Here is a 13,326-nt window from a genome sequence, read left to right as displayed (position 1 = left end):
TATTTGACATTGCTATCCTTGAATGTGTCTTTATATAAACGTCATGAATTTGATATTTCAAGTAATGTGCCAGACTTTGCTTACAGGTTTCGTGTGAGGTGCATGGGTTATGGAAACTTAAGTAAGCGTACAGTGAATAAATTCAGGGTTCCATAGAGTACTGTAGATTTTGAGGTCTTTTGATATATTTGTCTTTTACTAATGTTGCATACTATTCATATGGTTCAATTCTTGTTGTATTTATATTCTCAACAAACACTGAGATGGTCTTTCATCTAGGGATATTTTCAATGATCAAAACATTGGTACAATATTTATTATTTCACAAAAAACTTTGATCATATAAGGTATATATTATTTATGTAACAAAATATTAATAACTACAAACAGGTTGATCGTCTAAGGCCCCCTTTTAACATAGATCTTCACTAGATTTGTGTGGATGATTCCAATGTGTTCTTTTGCTTACAATTTCTTTCACACTGTTTCAACTCGATGATTGTTTGTGAAAAGGGTAAAATGTATCTAAAGAGCTTGAACCATAGCAGACACTTAATTCTATATTTTCCAGCACTTGGAACACATACCAGTGCCTCTAGAAACTTTACAGAAGTCGGGAAGAGATTGGTTTAGTATCAAATTATTCTTATCCTTTGTTTTTATTGTGATGGAGGAATTGGTTGTTTTTTAGTTCCCAACAATGGCAGTTATTAAATATATCACTTCAAGAAGATAATATATGGTTATAGAACTTTAGGTGTGGAGGAAATGGCCCCCAAAATCTCGATGAAGTCACTAGCAGCAGTGTGACGGATTGGGTTTAAGGCGATAGACAAGATGTCTTTTCGGCTTCTACTCTCGATGCCTGGCGGATGATTTTACTGAAATCGTTATGGACCGGTAGGGGTCACTTGCCTTAGATAGGCACTGCGCATCTCGAGGAACTAGCTATCCTTTGATGAATTTAGCCAATGAATCCTCTATGGATTTAGTCTGTCCATATAGAGACGACTAGCGTCAATAGGCTTAGGAGGAGATGATGATGATGATTATCGCTAGCATTATTTCTTTGAATGATTTCACGTTTGTTGGAAGAGTTGTCCTTCGAGATATTATAGGTATTCCTTTTATTGGAGATGATTAGTGTCCCCCTTCTATGAAAGGGCCAGGAAGTCTTACTTCCCTATACAGTATTAAGGTCTCCAGATCCATTGACTGCAGAGCTTTGTTGTGAATGTTGATACATATCACTTAAAGACCTATGTGCTTTGCCGCCTTTTACTCCTTTAAATCCAAAATGCGTTGTATTTGTGAGCGGTTTTCATCATTTGTGTACATCTGTATCTTTTTTATTTGGTATTTTCGACAGTTTTATACTTGACTTTTACTCATTTTCTAATGATGAATAATAGTAATGATATTGATGATAATTTCAAATCATCATCATTCTCGTCGTGATCGACATCTAAATTACTATTACTATTATTATTATTATTATTATTATTAGTAGTAGTAGTAGTAGTAGTAGTAGTAGTAGTATGTTGTTGTTGTTGTTGTTACTATATTGATTATAATGTCTACCATTACTGAAGTTTCAAAAATACAAATTTTCAAGTAATTTTTACTTTATGAAGTTCTTGGTAGTGAGTCTAGCCATCATTTGCTTATCCTTTCAATCAGAAATTCTCCCTTCTAATATTAATTCCATCAATCATCCACGATGAAGGGATTTTGCTGCCGTGAATATATATATATATATATATATATATATATATATATATATATATATATATATATATATATATATATATACACACATGTAATCATAGTCCTGATTTTATCAAGACATTGATTGTATTTTGTTTTATAATAATAGAGTTATGACACTACTGTTCATCAACTATCATACATTATGTATATAACGCACTGTATATCAAAGTCATCTTTGTAAGGAATCAAAACTTATAAGAAATTGTTCATGAAATTGGTGCCCATCCATTTCTGGACGACGTCTCAAGAGGTGTCTTTATTGTGTTAACACTAGAGTAAACCTGTAAACCAGGGCCTTCCGTATGTAGCACGGTCCTTACTAATTGCTACTGGGACTTGTGAGGAAAATTTTACAGAGGACAATTGGCCAGAGATGACGGGAAGGCTGGAGGCTTTTATGTCAGTGCAGGTTTAAACAAGAAGTCAAAGGAACACTGTTTGTTGAGCCTACTTTAGGATATTTATTTTAGCCCTTTTGAGTGTGTCTTGTATTGGCATTAGAAGGGGACATGGATACCACTAACTGGTGTTATGGGATTTCTATTTGCGTTGAATAAAAACGTCGCAAAAAAGGGTTTGCCTTTTATGCATAGTGAATGAGCTTCTGCAAGGATTTGCTTATGTCAATTAGCATAATTTGCTAACATGTCTTTCATAGTGCTACTGTTGATTGGGGCTATTGTTCAATAACATGAAATGAACACGAGAACAGTAAAGAATGGTATAAATAAACACAGCCATAAAATTGCCATTACAGTATTTAATATTAGAATATATTGATGGTAATCTCCTAAGACTAGATAGAAAGTAGTTAGGAGAATGCGTGAATAGTTCGTACGAAGGTTAAGATAATAAGGAATTTTACCTTTAATGATTATTTATCATTGTATGATTCTAGTAAAAGAATTTGTTTTAATTGATACGGTAAAGTCAAGAAAAAACTAAGTTATTAATCATATGATAAAATATAATGATGTTGACAGATTAGTCAGAGACGGCGAGCAGTGAACCTTTATTATCATATACAATTTTCATTAGATATAAAGAAAAGGTGAAATTCTTTCAGATGTGCTAAGAAGCAGAAATATTATCATCATCATCTCCTCCTCCTCCTACGCTTATTGACGCAAAAGGCCTCCCATTGAAATTGAAATATAATACACTTAATTGTGTTTTAAGTTTAATATATTTCAGGCTATGAAATGTATTATCACGTATTTGTATTGAAATGTTTATGAATTAGAAAGGACAAATATATGATGAAGGAGTTGTAGGACCTCTGAACAATATTAAGACCCTCACTGAACATAACACGGCGCACTGTAGTCATTACTCGAGGGTCTTGTCAGGGGTTCCTTTCTTCTACTTGACCTACCTCCGTCCTTGTTTCCTTTCTTCTATGTTGCTGTCTAACCTCTTCATTTACTCTGAGTAACTGTAGGGGTTTATCCTTAGATGCACTTAAACGTTAAGTGGCCTCACAGGCCTCAGTGGCTGGCTATTTAGCCCTAAATCATAAATCCAATGCAATCCACAATATTCACTTGTTGTTTCAAAGAACACATTTGGAACATCACTGAATAATGAAATCTCTTAGGCCATAGTGCAGTCTTATTGGTCATCGTCGTGGTTAAACATGCCGTAACCGGTCTATCAACATGGTTTAACATCATTATATCTTTATAAGGACATTCGTAACTATGAAGTTCGTGTGGATAGAAGTGTAACATGAATATTTCACCAAATGACCACTGTTTTCTATGCCTTGTCATATATTTTTTATGCTAGAAAGCGTGTGCAATATTGTTTTGTAATATTGCCATTAGTATTATAAACAAAATACGACTGTGGAAGAATTTCGTCTTATATGTTCATTGTACAGCAATTTAGCTTTGTTTCTTGTTTTTTCATTATCTGTGATTTTTTATCATTTATTATAATTTGAATAGTCATAATTGCTATGATCAAAAGTCATTCTTAGTTATCTCTCTCTCTCTCTCTCTCTCTCTCTCTCTCTCTCTCTCTCTCTCTCTCTCTCTCTCTCTCTCTCTCTCTCTCATATATTAGTAACAAAAAATTGTTGTTTGGGTAATGTGTCGGAATCCAATAGTTGTGCAAAATCTTTTTCATATATAGATTATTTTGTTTATTCAAATTGAAAATTTAAAAAACTACGAAAGCACTTTTATTTTTTGTCAAATATTGATCATATCGATTTTATCACTACAAATACTAATACGCTGTTTTAATTTTCACAGCTAAATCGGAAAAAGACTAAACCATCGTTGCATTAAAAAGATGAAAAATCTGGAACTGGATCTGCTGTTCTCTATAGAGAGAAGTGCTCATTGCTCCCGACGTTAGCTTTCTTCTCAAACTTCTGCAACGGTAAGGAAAAGTAAATTTACCATCAGGCTAGACGATATGTTTTATTGAAATTAATGTATGCTGATTTAATACACTTTTAATGTTTTCTCGACCAAATCATTAGAAAATATGTTTTTTTTTTTTATCTACATAAACACAGATTGCCTTATGAGGTTTGGTTTTTTCTCGATTATTTTTCCGGTGAAATAAATTCTTTAGCCATATATCTGTTTGTATTTTGTAATATTATCTACGATTTCCTGAATTGCCATGACATACATATTACAGTAGGCTACCATCTTTTTTTTCTTTTTTCATATAGGAAGGACCTCAGATAGGAATAGGCAGAGTTAAACTCAATATGAATTCAAACAAAACAGAACAGTTTTTCCGACATGTTTTTGTCAGTTTCGTGTATTTTACGATAAAAGAGTAGTTGAGAATTTTTCATCCAAATATATAAGTTAGACTATGCTTAAAGAAATTTATTGAAAATAAAACTAAGGTGATAGATAATATGTGGCATATGTTCCGTGCTTCAAAATATTATTTTGAATTCCATGAAAACATTAGACAGACAAACATAACGGAAGTTAATTAAAAGTTGGCCTTTTTATACCAAATAGAATAACTCGCTAGTTGGCTTCTAAAACAAATCAAGATAGGTTGTGGCACAATTAACGCTTCAGAAAATACTTGAAGCAGTTGTTCCCTTTTGCAACGTGAATCATAATGGAATGCCTTGCGATTTTATGTGACTGATTTGGAATTGAAATAACGAAGACAAAAAAAGGAGCTCTTAACAATAAACAAACAATGAATTAACTCAAAACCGATAGAATGGAAATTCATTTTATAATGGACACATTAAAAAGCGAGTTGAACGTTGGAAATGAGTAAACATGGCCTGTGACATTTCCCTTCTGTGGCGCCCTGCCATCTTCCCATACCTTTCGCAGGCATCCCCTGGGATATCGGAAGTATTGGGGTGACACTCCCCAAATCCTCGTACATTCCTTTTCGCAGATTAAACTTGAAGGGCCAGGGGTTAAAATGGACCTGCACTGCGACAATAAAAAAAAGAGAAATGAAAAGGGCAAAAGTGGTACACGAGGTGAAAAGTATAAATATGCGCCTAGACGAACTGGGGCTACGTTAGAAGCGTGTAACTGGTTTTTATTGGCATTTAAATGTGCACGACTTATTTTTGGGGCATAGAGTGTTATATTACTAGTGTACGTGATCCGTCAAAAATGACGGCCAAGTATTTAGGTAGATATTCATACATATGCACCATCTCCCTCTTACTAGGTTGTGACTACTCCCTCTCTTACCTACCGAGGGACGGGGAGAGGAGCGTGATTGATATATATATATATATATATATATATATATATATATATATATATATATATATATATATATATATATATATATATATATGTGTGTGTGTGTGTGTGTGTGTGTGTGTATGTATGTATGTACTGTATGTACATAGCTAGAAGCTTGTTTTTAATAATATAGGGGAGAGTCTTATAAAGTAAAACATTGTGACGAATGATTAGAATAAATAAGCTGTAAATGAAGAGCATTAATCCAAAAACAAATGACCAAATATAGTATGAACTTCCGTGTAATTTTTGCGAACCAACAAGAAACATTGCAGGTTAAATTAATTGCAACATGAACTGTAAAGACCGGCACAATGGTCCGGAAATGAAAGACCCAAAGTTAACGGCGAGGAAACCTAGTTAAAGCTTAGAAAAGCGAATTAAAAACTGCAAAATATAAAATTAAATATACTACAAAGTTGGATTTATTTCTAAGTAATTTCTTTCTGAATGTATGTTCGGAAAGAAATTAATTTGAAATAAATGCAGCTTTGCAGTGTGATATTTACTTTTATATATTTTATTTTTTTATAAATTCCTTCAGTTTCACAGTGAACACCAAATATTAATTATATTTAAGACTTACAGCTACTATTTTCTCTCAATAAAATACAGTAACAATTTACGTTATTTACAGTGGATCAATATTGGAAGGGATGTTACCTCAATAAAATGTAAAACATAGCCTTATAATTTTTCCGGTTTGTGGGACTTATTAGTTTTTTATTTTTCTTATTTTTAAGTTTGTGCTTATTTTTGGATTCTTTATTTTTTTTATTTTTTTTGGGGGGGGGGTATTTTTAAGTTTATATATATATATATATATATATATATATATATATATATATATATATATATATATATATATATATATATATACAGTATATATTTGGAATTTTTTGTGTATATTTCTTGGGTTTTCTAGTGATATATTTTTTAAAATTTTAAGTTCGTACACATTTCTCGTAATTCTTTAGTTTTGTTATCTTTTTGGATAACATTTTTACATACTATTATGTTTGTTATCCATGTCTGAGGAATCTTCTTCAGGGAGCACAGCATACTATAAGATGGTCAGTCATGTTTTTTTTCTGTTTTTTGTCCACCTGAAAAATAAAGTGAATCTTCGTCAAGGAACAAAGCACACTAGAGCAAGTCAGAATCTTCCCTCTGCTGAGTCCATATGTAAAATATCTCTTTGGTACTATACAGTATAGATTACTGCTTCTTCTTCTTCATCATCATCTTCTTCTTCTTCATCTCTTCTTCTTCTTCATCATCTTCTTCTTTTTCTTCCTGGGGTAACGATACCAAAAGGTTTGAGAACCATTGTCCTAGAAACTGATTCTGGAACACCCTCCCAGTCACACTACCTCTTCCTCGACGTCTCTCTCTCTCTCTCTCTCTCTCTCTCTCTCTCTCTCTCTCTCTCTCTCTCTCTCTCTCTGTGCTAGACCTAACTCTTACAGTACTAGACCAAGTGGCAAAAAAATACGCCATTGATATATACGCTAACACTTTTAAAACGGTACTAAGTATTTATCGAGGTTTGAAGTAATCGAGGAAATAAGGAGTTTCACATTCAGGAACCGAGGGGAACTTTTCTTTCATAAACAGGTATTCAGTAGAGTGAGCAAGGGCAAGGTCGCATTCTTCCTTGATATCCAACCAGATTCTGTCATTTTGCACTATCCTCCCGCTTATGTACCTCCCTTTGGTTCAAGTCACGTGATATGTACTTCGTTAAAAATACATCTTGTTTATGGATCTTTACAATAGAATGTTTCGTTTGCATAGTATTATAGGAAGGAGCTAAATTTATTCATTTTCACCTCATAAAAACAGTTACTAAAAGAAAACCTTAAAAAATAAGATAAAATATAATTTTGGATGTGAGACTCATTTCAAATGACGTTACTTCCCTTACAAATGACATGTCCCACTTCTGGAACCTCCCAAACTTTATTCGTACCATGATTTTTCCACGTTAAATTTCTATATCGCCTCAATAGAACTCAATTCATTAGCAGCACATGGTAGGCATTGCCTTTTACTCCAAACTCGTCGATATTCATAATCCCATTACGTTACTGACTGAACGTTTACGTAATAATAATAATAATAATAATAATAATAATAATAATAATAATAATAATAATAATAATAATAATAATAATAATGGATACTATTATTACTCATAACATAGTAATGATTTTAAGCTCTTAAATCAAAACATCCATAATAATCCCCTTACGAGAGATTATTCGTAACAATTTCAGTGGAGAAAAAAAAATCACTTATGGCAAAGTCATCGAATATTTTAATTTAACTTCAATTCATTTTAACAACATGTGACCTCTCCCCCCCCCCCCCCCCGGACTTCCTCCAACGCTTTTCCTTCGAAAATCATTATTTTCACTACTATTCATATGACCTTAGCTCTGCACACAACTGTCACGCTACTGGTTATATATATCCTTTTATATCAAATAATATCCCTCCTGAATAATTTACCCCAACTCCCGAATGCAAAGGTTACTTTAATTTGGATTTCCCGTGACAGGCGCAGATATTGGTACCACCTGGGGTGGCAAAAGCTCACTTGTGTTTTCTTGATAGGTATATATCCATAGATGAAAAAAAAGTTTGAAGCCAAGGTTAGAGCAGTAGCTTAATGCTAATAATCACCTCATGAAGATCTACGAATGGTCCCAATATGGGATCCTAAATTTTGGGGTAGGGGAAATATAAATTGCAATATCTTTTGAAGTTATGGTCCAATTGCTACGTATGACCACTCAAAATAATGGGAATGTTATGTTCTACATAATTATATATCATATTTGCCCATATGCTAATGAAGTAGTTCACTAGAGGTCAAAAGGTCACAAGATTTTGCCCTTGCCTAAAATCTATAGCGCTGTTCAAAAAATCACCCCAGATACTGAACCAATGAGAATTTCTCTACTGAAATGGGCTCAGATTGGAGATAATAAGTGTCCAAATCCATTTTATGCCTAGAAATGTTAAATTTATTTGTATCTGAGGTATGATACTTAACAGTATTTGACAATTTTTTTTAGAAGCCCTTTTTTAGCCAGAGAAGAAACAAAATTAAATTACTCAATCTTCTGTTCATTTAGTATACATGTTTTGCTGAAATCTGCTTTTAACCATTAAAATATTGCACTATGCATATACTACGTTACATTTTGTCAGGTTTACAAGGGACGAAGTCATTTGACAGCCCTGTAACCCATGTCAAACAGCATGATGTCAAAATGCCATAGCCCCCAGTATCAGAGGAGATGAAAGATGGAGCAGCCTTCATACCATGCTCTGTGAAAACCTTCTTGAGGATGCTGTTGACTGGTGAATCGGACCTCTCGGCTCCTGTATCGGATCGATTACAAAGGCTCATTGAATCAGTTGGGCAAGACCTCGTGTATGGTATAATGTGTGCAAAGGTAATACCTCCTAAACACATCCTTCTGCCATAAGCTGTCAAATCCCTAACTGGTTGTGTTGAGATCATTCGCCTCTTAAACCGAAGTGGTCATGGTGTTTCTTACTCAAAACTTGAAGAGATTGACACAGCTCTGTGTATTCATAAGATGGTGTTGAACGAAGGATGTGTTGCCATACCAAGAGTTATCCAGCCTAATGTTCAAGTGACATTGGCATATGACAACATTGATGGGAGGGAGGAGACACTGAGCGGAGGAGGGACATCACACCGAGTTAACGGCATCATTGCACAGCCCAGGGTGTTTGGACCACAACCCCTCATACAGCATCAAATAAATGAAGAGAACCGAAACATCGAACCATAGAGATTGAGGAAAGACTTCCTTCCAACTACATTGCTGGAAAGCGTGTTGGACCTACTCTTCGTGGATATGTGGAAGTGACCAGACAATGAATCATGAAGTGAAAAAGAAAACTCTGCTTTGGTTGCTCACTTGTGCACATTGTGCTTCAAACTAAACTGTGGGGAGCTGGACAGGCTTCAACATTCAAGTCCGTGATGAAGTAGAGATCACCCCTGATGAAGTTGGTTATTTTACCCACAATAAATGCCCCTACCACTTTGCTGTCTACTGTCCATGATGTGTTGTGCCAGTGTCAACTAATAAGATCACTAGGTCTTAGTAGCATTATCGTTGTGTTATGCCAAAGCAACTGAAATAATTTGGAAGCAGAGAGATACATTTTCAGAAGTCGTTCCTCGGCTGGGCACATTTCACACCCTGTGTACACTCTTAAGCATCATTGGTAAACGATTTCAAGATGCTGGGTTGAGAGATCTTTGCATTGAATCAGGTGTCATTGCTGAGGGGTCAGTAGAAAAGCTACTTTTGGGAAAACAGCACAATCGATCAGTTAGGTTCCACAAACTACTTAATGAAAGGGTTCTTAGAAATACATGGAGAAGATGAAATTGCCATTCGAAACTTGGTCAACACATTTTCCCAAGATATATGCCAGGAGACCTTCACAGAGACACTGAGCACCCAAGCATTTGTGTCACTGGCTGAACGTTTTGAGGCATACAAAGAGTCTGCACCAGGATCGAGGGGATCTAGCATCATTTTGGATGTCGTACTTGGACATGGTAGACATCATGCTGAACATGCTGCGAGCTTCTAGAGAAGGAAATTGGTGTCTCCATCTGTCTGCTATCAAAGACATGATAACATGATCTTTTGCATATAATAAGCACAACTATGCCCGGTATCTTAGCATATATTACGCAGAGATGACAAACCTGTCAACAGAGCGTCTAGATGCCCTGGAGCACCTCTGGAACGGCGGGTTTTCCATTCAAATTAGACCTGCCAATCCATTTGGAAGGATTCCTGTGGATCAGGCCATTGAGGAGACAGTGAATAAAGACACCCAGATACCAGGAGAGACAAAAGGTTTCAGCCTCAGGCCAAGTGCAGTACACAGATACTACCTGACTGCAAAGTACAGAAGTTCATTTCTTGGTTTAATGAAAAGTGCACTGGGGAGTAGCCAACCATTTTGCCACCCTGATCTCACTGCATTACGGAAAAAGAACGATGAAAGGGCAGTATCAATGTTGGTCAGCATGTTGGATGAAAACTGGACAAATCCATTCGGTGTCCCCTCTGAGCTAATCAGCCTCTCCACAGGAATGATCGCTCCTGACAACATTGCAAAAGATCTTTTAGGGGACAAGGTTAAGGGAACTCTCGCGTTTAAAGAATTTTACAATGAAAGGCTTGATATCAGCGCCACCAAGAGTTTTTTTGACCCACTAAAGAAACTGAAACTGAAAACATTTTGTGATATCAAAATGAAGAGTTCTGTGAAAACACAGGGACGGAGTGTCATCATATCTGCTGACAGAAACCTGTTTGCAAAAGTGACGCTCATTGGACAGACCAGAAAGCTGGACATGAGGAATGTGCTGTCTTATCGTCTTGGTCCTTTACCTTGGTCATTAGCAAACCCTGAAGGCACCTTACGAAAGACCAATAAGGCACAGCTCTCCAAACGTCTGAGAAAGGATCTTTCACCAGCCGATACCATCCCGTCTAATTCAGTTTGCATCATTGATGGAATGGCCATTGTACAGAAAATAATGGCCAACACCACAAATGTCTCTTTTGGAGAAGCTTCCAAGTCCATCTTCTCTGCGATCCTGAGGGAGGAAAGAGTTAAGTGTCGAATTGATGTTGTCTTCGACGTATACAAAGGAAACTCCATTAAGAATGCTGAGCAAGTGAAAAGAGGGTCTGAGGGTGCTATGACGTTTGGTAAGATTGTATCTGGCCACAGTTTGAAGCTGTGGAAGAATTTTCTACATAATGAAAACAACAAGACCCAACTGATTGAGTTTCTTGTTGATGAATGGAGCAATGATCAAAGTCTACGTGAAAGGCTGGACAAGAAAGAGCTTTTCCTGACACATGGAGATCAATGCATACGAGTTACAAAAGACTCAGTCTCTGACATTCAAGATCTATAGAGTAGTCAGAAGGAGGTAGACACCAGGCTACTTCTACATGCAGAGCACTGTGGCAGGTCTGGTCTGGCAGCTGTTGTCATCGTATCACCAGACACTGATGTCTTTGTTTTGGCTATGGCTTTTACACCAAAGTTAGCATGCCATGTATATTTCAAAGTGGGCTCAAAGATGCGTACTGAATATATAGACGTTAAGAAGGCTTCAGATCTTCTTGGTCTCGAAAAATGTGCCTGCCTTCTTGGTCTCCACTCATTCACAGGTTGTGACACTGTGAGCAGCTTTGCCAGCAAGGGAAAAGTCTCAGCTCTCCGTCTTCTAAATGATAAAGACCACATGACAACCCCGCAATCATTAGGCCAATCATGGGACCTATCGAACCAAGCAATTAAACAACTAGAGCCACTAACATGTTCCCTTTATAGTGCCAGTACAACAATTAACAGCATAAATGAGTTGCGTTTCTCCATTTTTTGTTCAAAGAAAGGCGAGGCTGAGTCTTGTCAACTGCCACCATGTGCATCTTCCTTGTCAATCACTGCAAGAGAGCCAACTATCAGTGTGCCATCTGGAAAAGAAGTTTGGAAAGGAATCCAGATATTCCTTCTCCAGTTGGCCATGGGTGAAAGGTAGATGAATGAGAGTTAGTGATCGACTGGGGCGACGCACCACCTGCCCCTGAGGCTGTCATGGAGTTGATCACCTGCAACTGTCAAAAGCAGTGCTTGGAGGAGAGTTGCTCGTGCCTACAGAACAGAATGAGGTGCACATACCTTTGCAAGTTACAGACATGCAGCAACATGGAGGAAGAGGAGGAGGAGGAGCAGGGGACTATTGAATTTGAAGGCTCATCTGATGATGACGACACTGATGAAGAATGAGATAAAAAAGTTTACTGATTCAAAGAGGCCGAAAAATATCCTGCGAGCATGACTTTAGGGTAGGAGATAAGTAGGCCTACAAATGCAAAAAAATATTGTTTGCAAGTATCAACATTTTTGTATTTGTTGAAAGCTGGTTTACCATATTTTTATGTTTTGTTCTGTTAGATAGAAGTAACATGCATTTCCAAAGTTAAGTGGTGTATGTGCTTGACCTTGACCCCAGGGCATTGACCTTTAAATGCCAAAATAGCCCTAGATGAAATAAACTCATTCTGACATGATTTTTGCCCTTGGTGGGGAAAATCTGTTTGTAAAATTGCATGAACGAGCAAAAAATTGTCATCTTTATGTTTGCAGGTGTTTCATTAAAAAAATGGCCTTTTCCAAATATGTGTCAAATACCGTTAAGTACCATACCTCAGATACATATAGATATAACACTTTTAGGCATAAAATGGAGTTGGACACTTATTATCTTCTATCTAAGCTCATTTCAGTGGAAAAATTCCCATTGGCGCAGTAGCTGGGGAGATTTTTTGAACAGAGGTACAGATTTTATGCAAGGGCAACATTTTATGACCTTTTGACCTCTAGTGACCTACTTTATTGGCATATTGGAAAACATTATGTATAATTTTGTAGAACATAAAATTCCCAACATTTTGAGTGGTAACTTGCAGATATTGGACCATTACTTCAAAAGATATTGCAATTTACATTTCCCCTACCCCAAAATTTTGTATCCCATATTGGGACCATTCGTAGATCTTTACGAGGTGATTACTAGCATTAAGCTACTCCTCAAAGCTTGGCTTCAAACTTTTTTTTCATCTATGGATATATACCTTTCAAGAAAACACAGTGACATTTTGCCACCCCAGGTGGTACCAATCCGTACAATTCTTGGGTCTGGCTCACG

At 36.2% G+C, this 13,326-nt stretch overlaps 1 long non-coding RNA gene across 1 annotated transcript in view; it reads left to right on the top strand.

Annotated features, from left to right (window-relative positions):
* The window catches only part of LOC137637098 (uncharacterized), a 67,429-nt gene that overhangs the window by 21,436 nt on the left and 32,667 nt on the right, over positions 1 to 13,326 (top strand). The window contains exon 2 of the long non-coding RNA XR_011043388.1: positions 4,029 to 4,158. This is a non-coding gene — a long non-coding RNA (uncharacterized lncRNA). The remainder of the gene's footprint in view (positions 1 to 4,028; positions 4,159 to 13,326) is intronic.

The sequence above is a fragment of the Palaemon carinicauda genome, chromosome 3 (assembly GCF_036898095.1).
Source record: "Palaemon carinicauda isolate YSFRI2023 chromosome 3, ASM3689809v2, whole genome shotgun sequence".
Lineage (NCBI taxonomy): Eukaryota > Metazoa > Arthropoda > Malacostraca > Decapoda > Palaemonidae > Palaemon > Palaemon carinicauda.
Note: the sequence above shows the minus strand (reverse complement) of the source record. Positions and strands in the feature narration are given on the sequence as shown.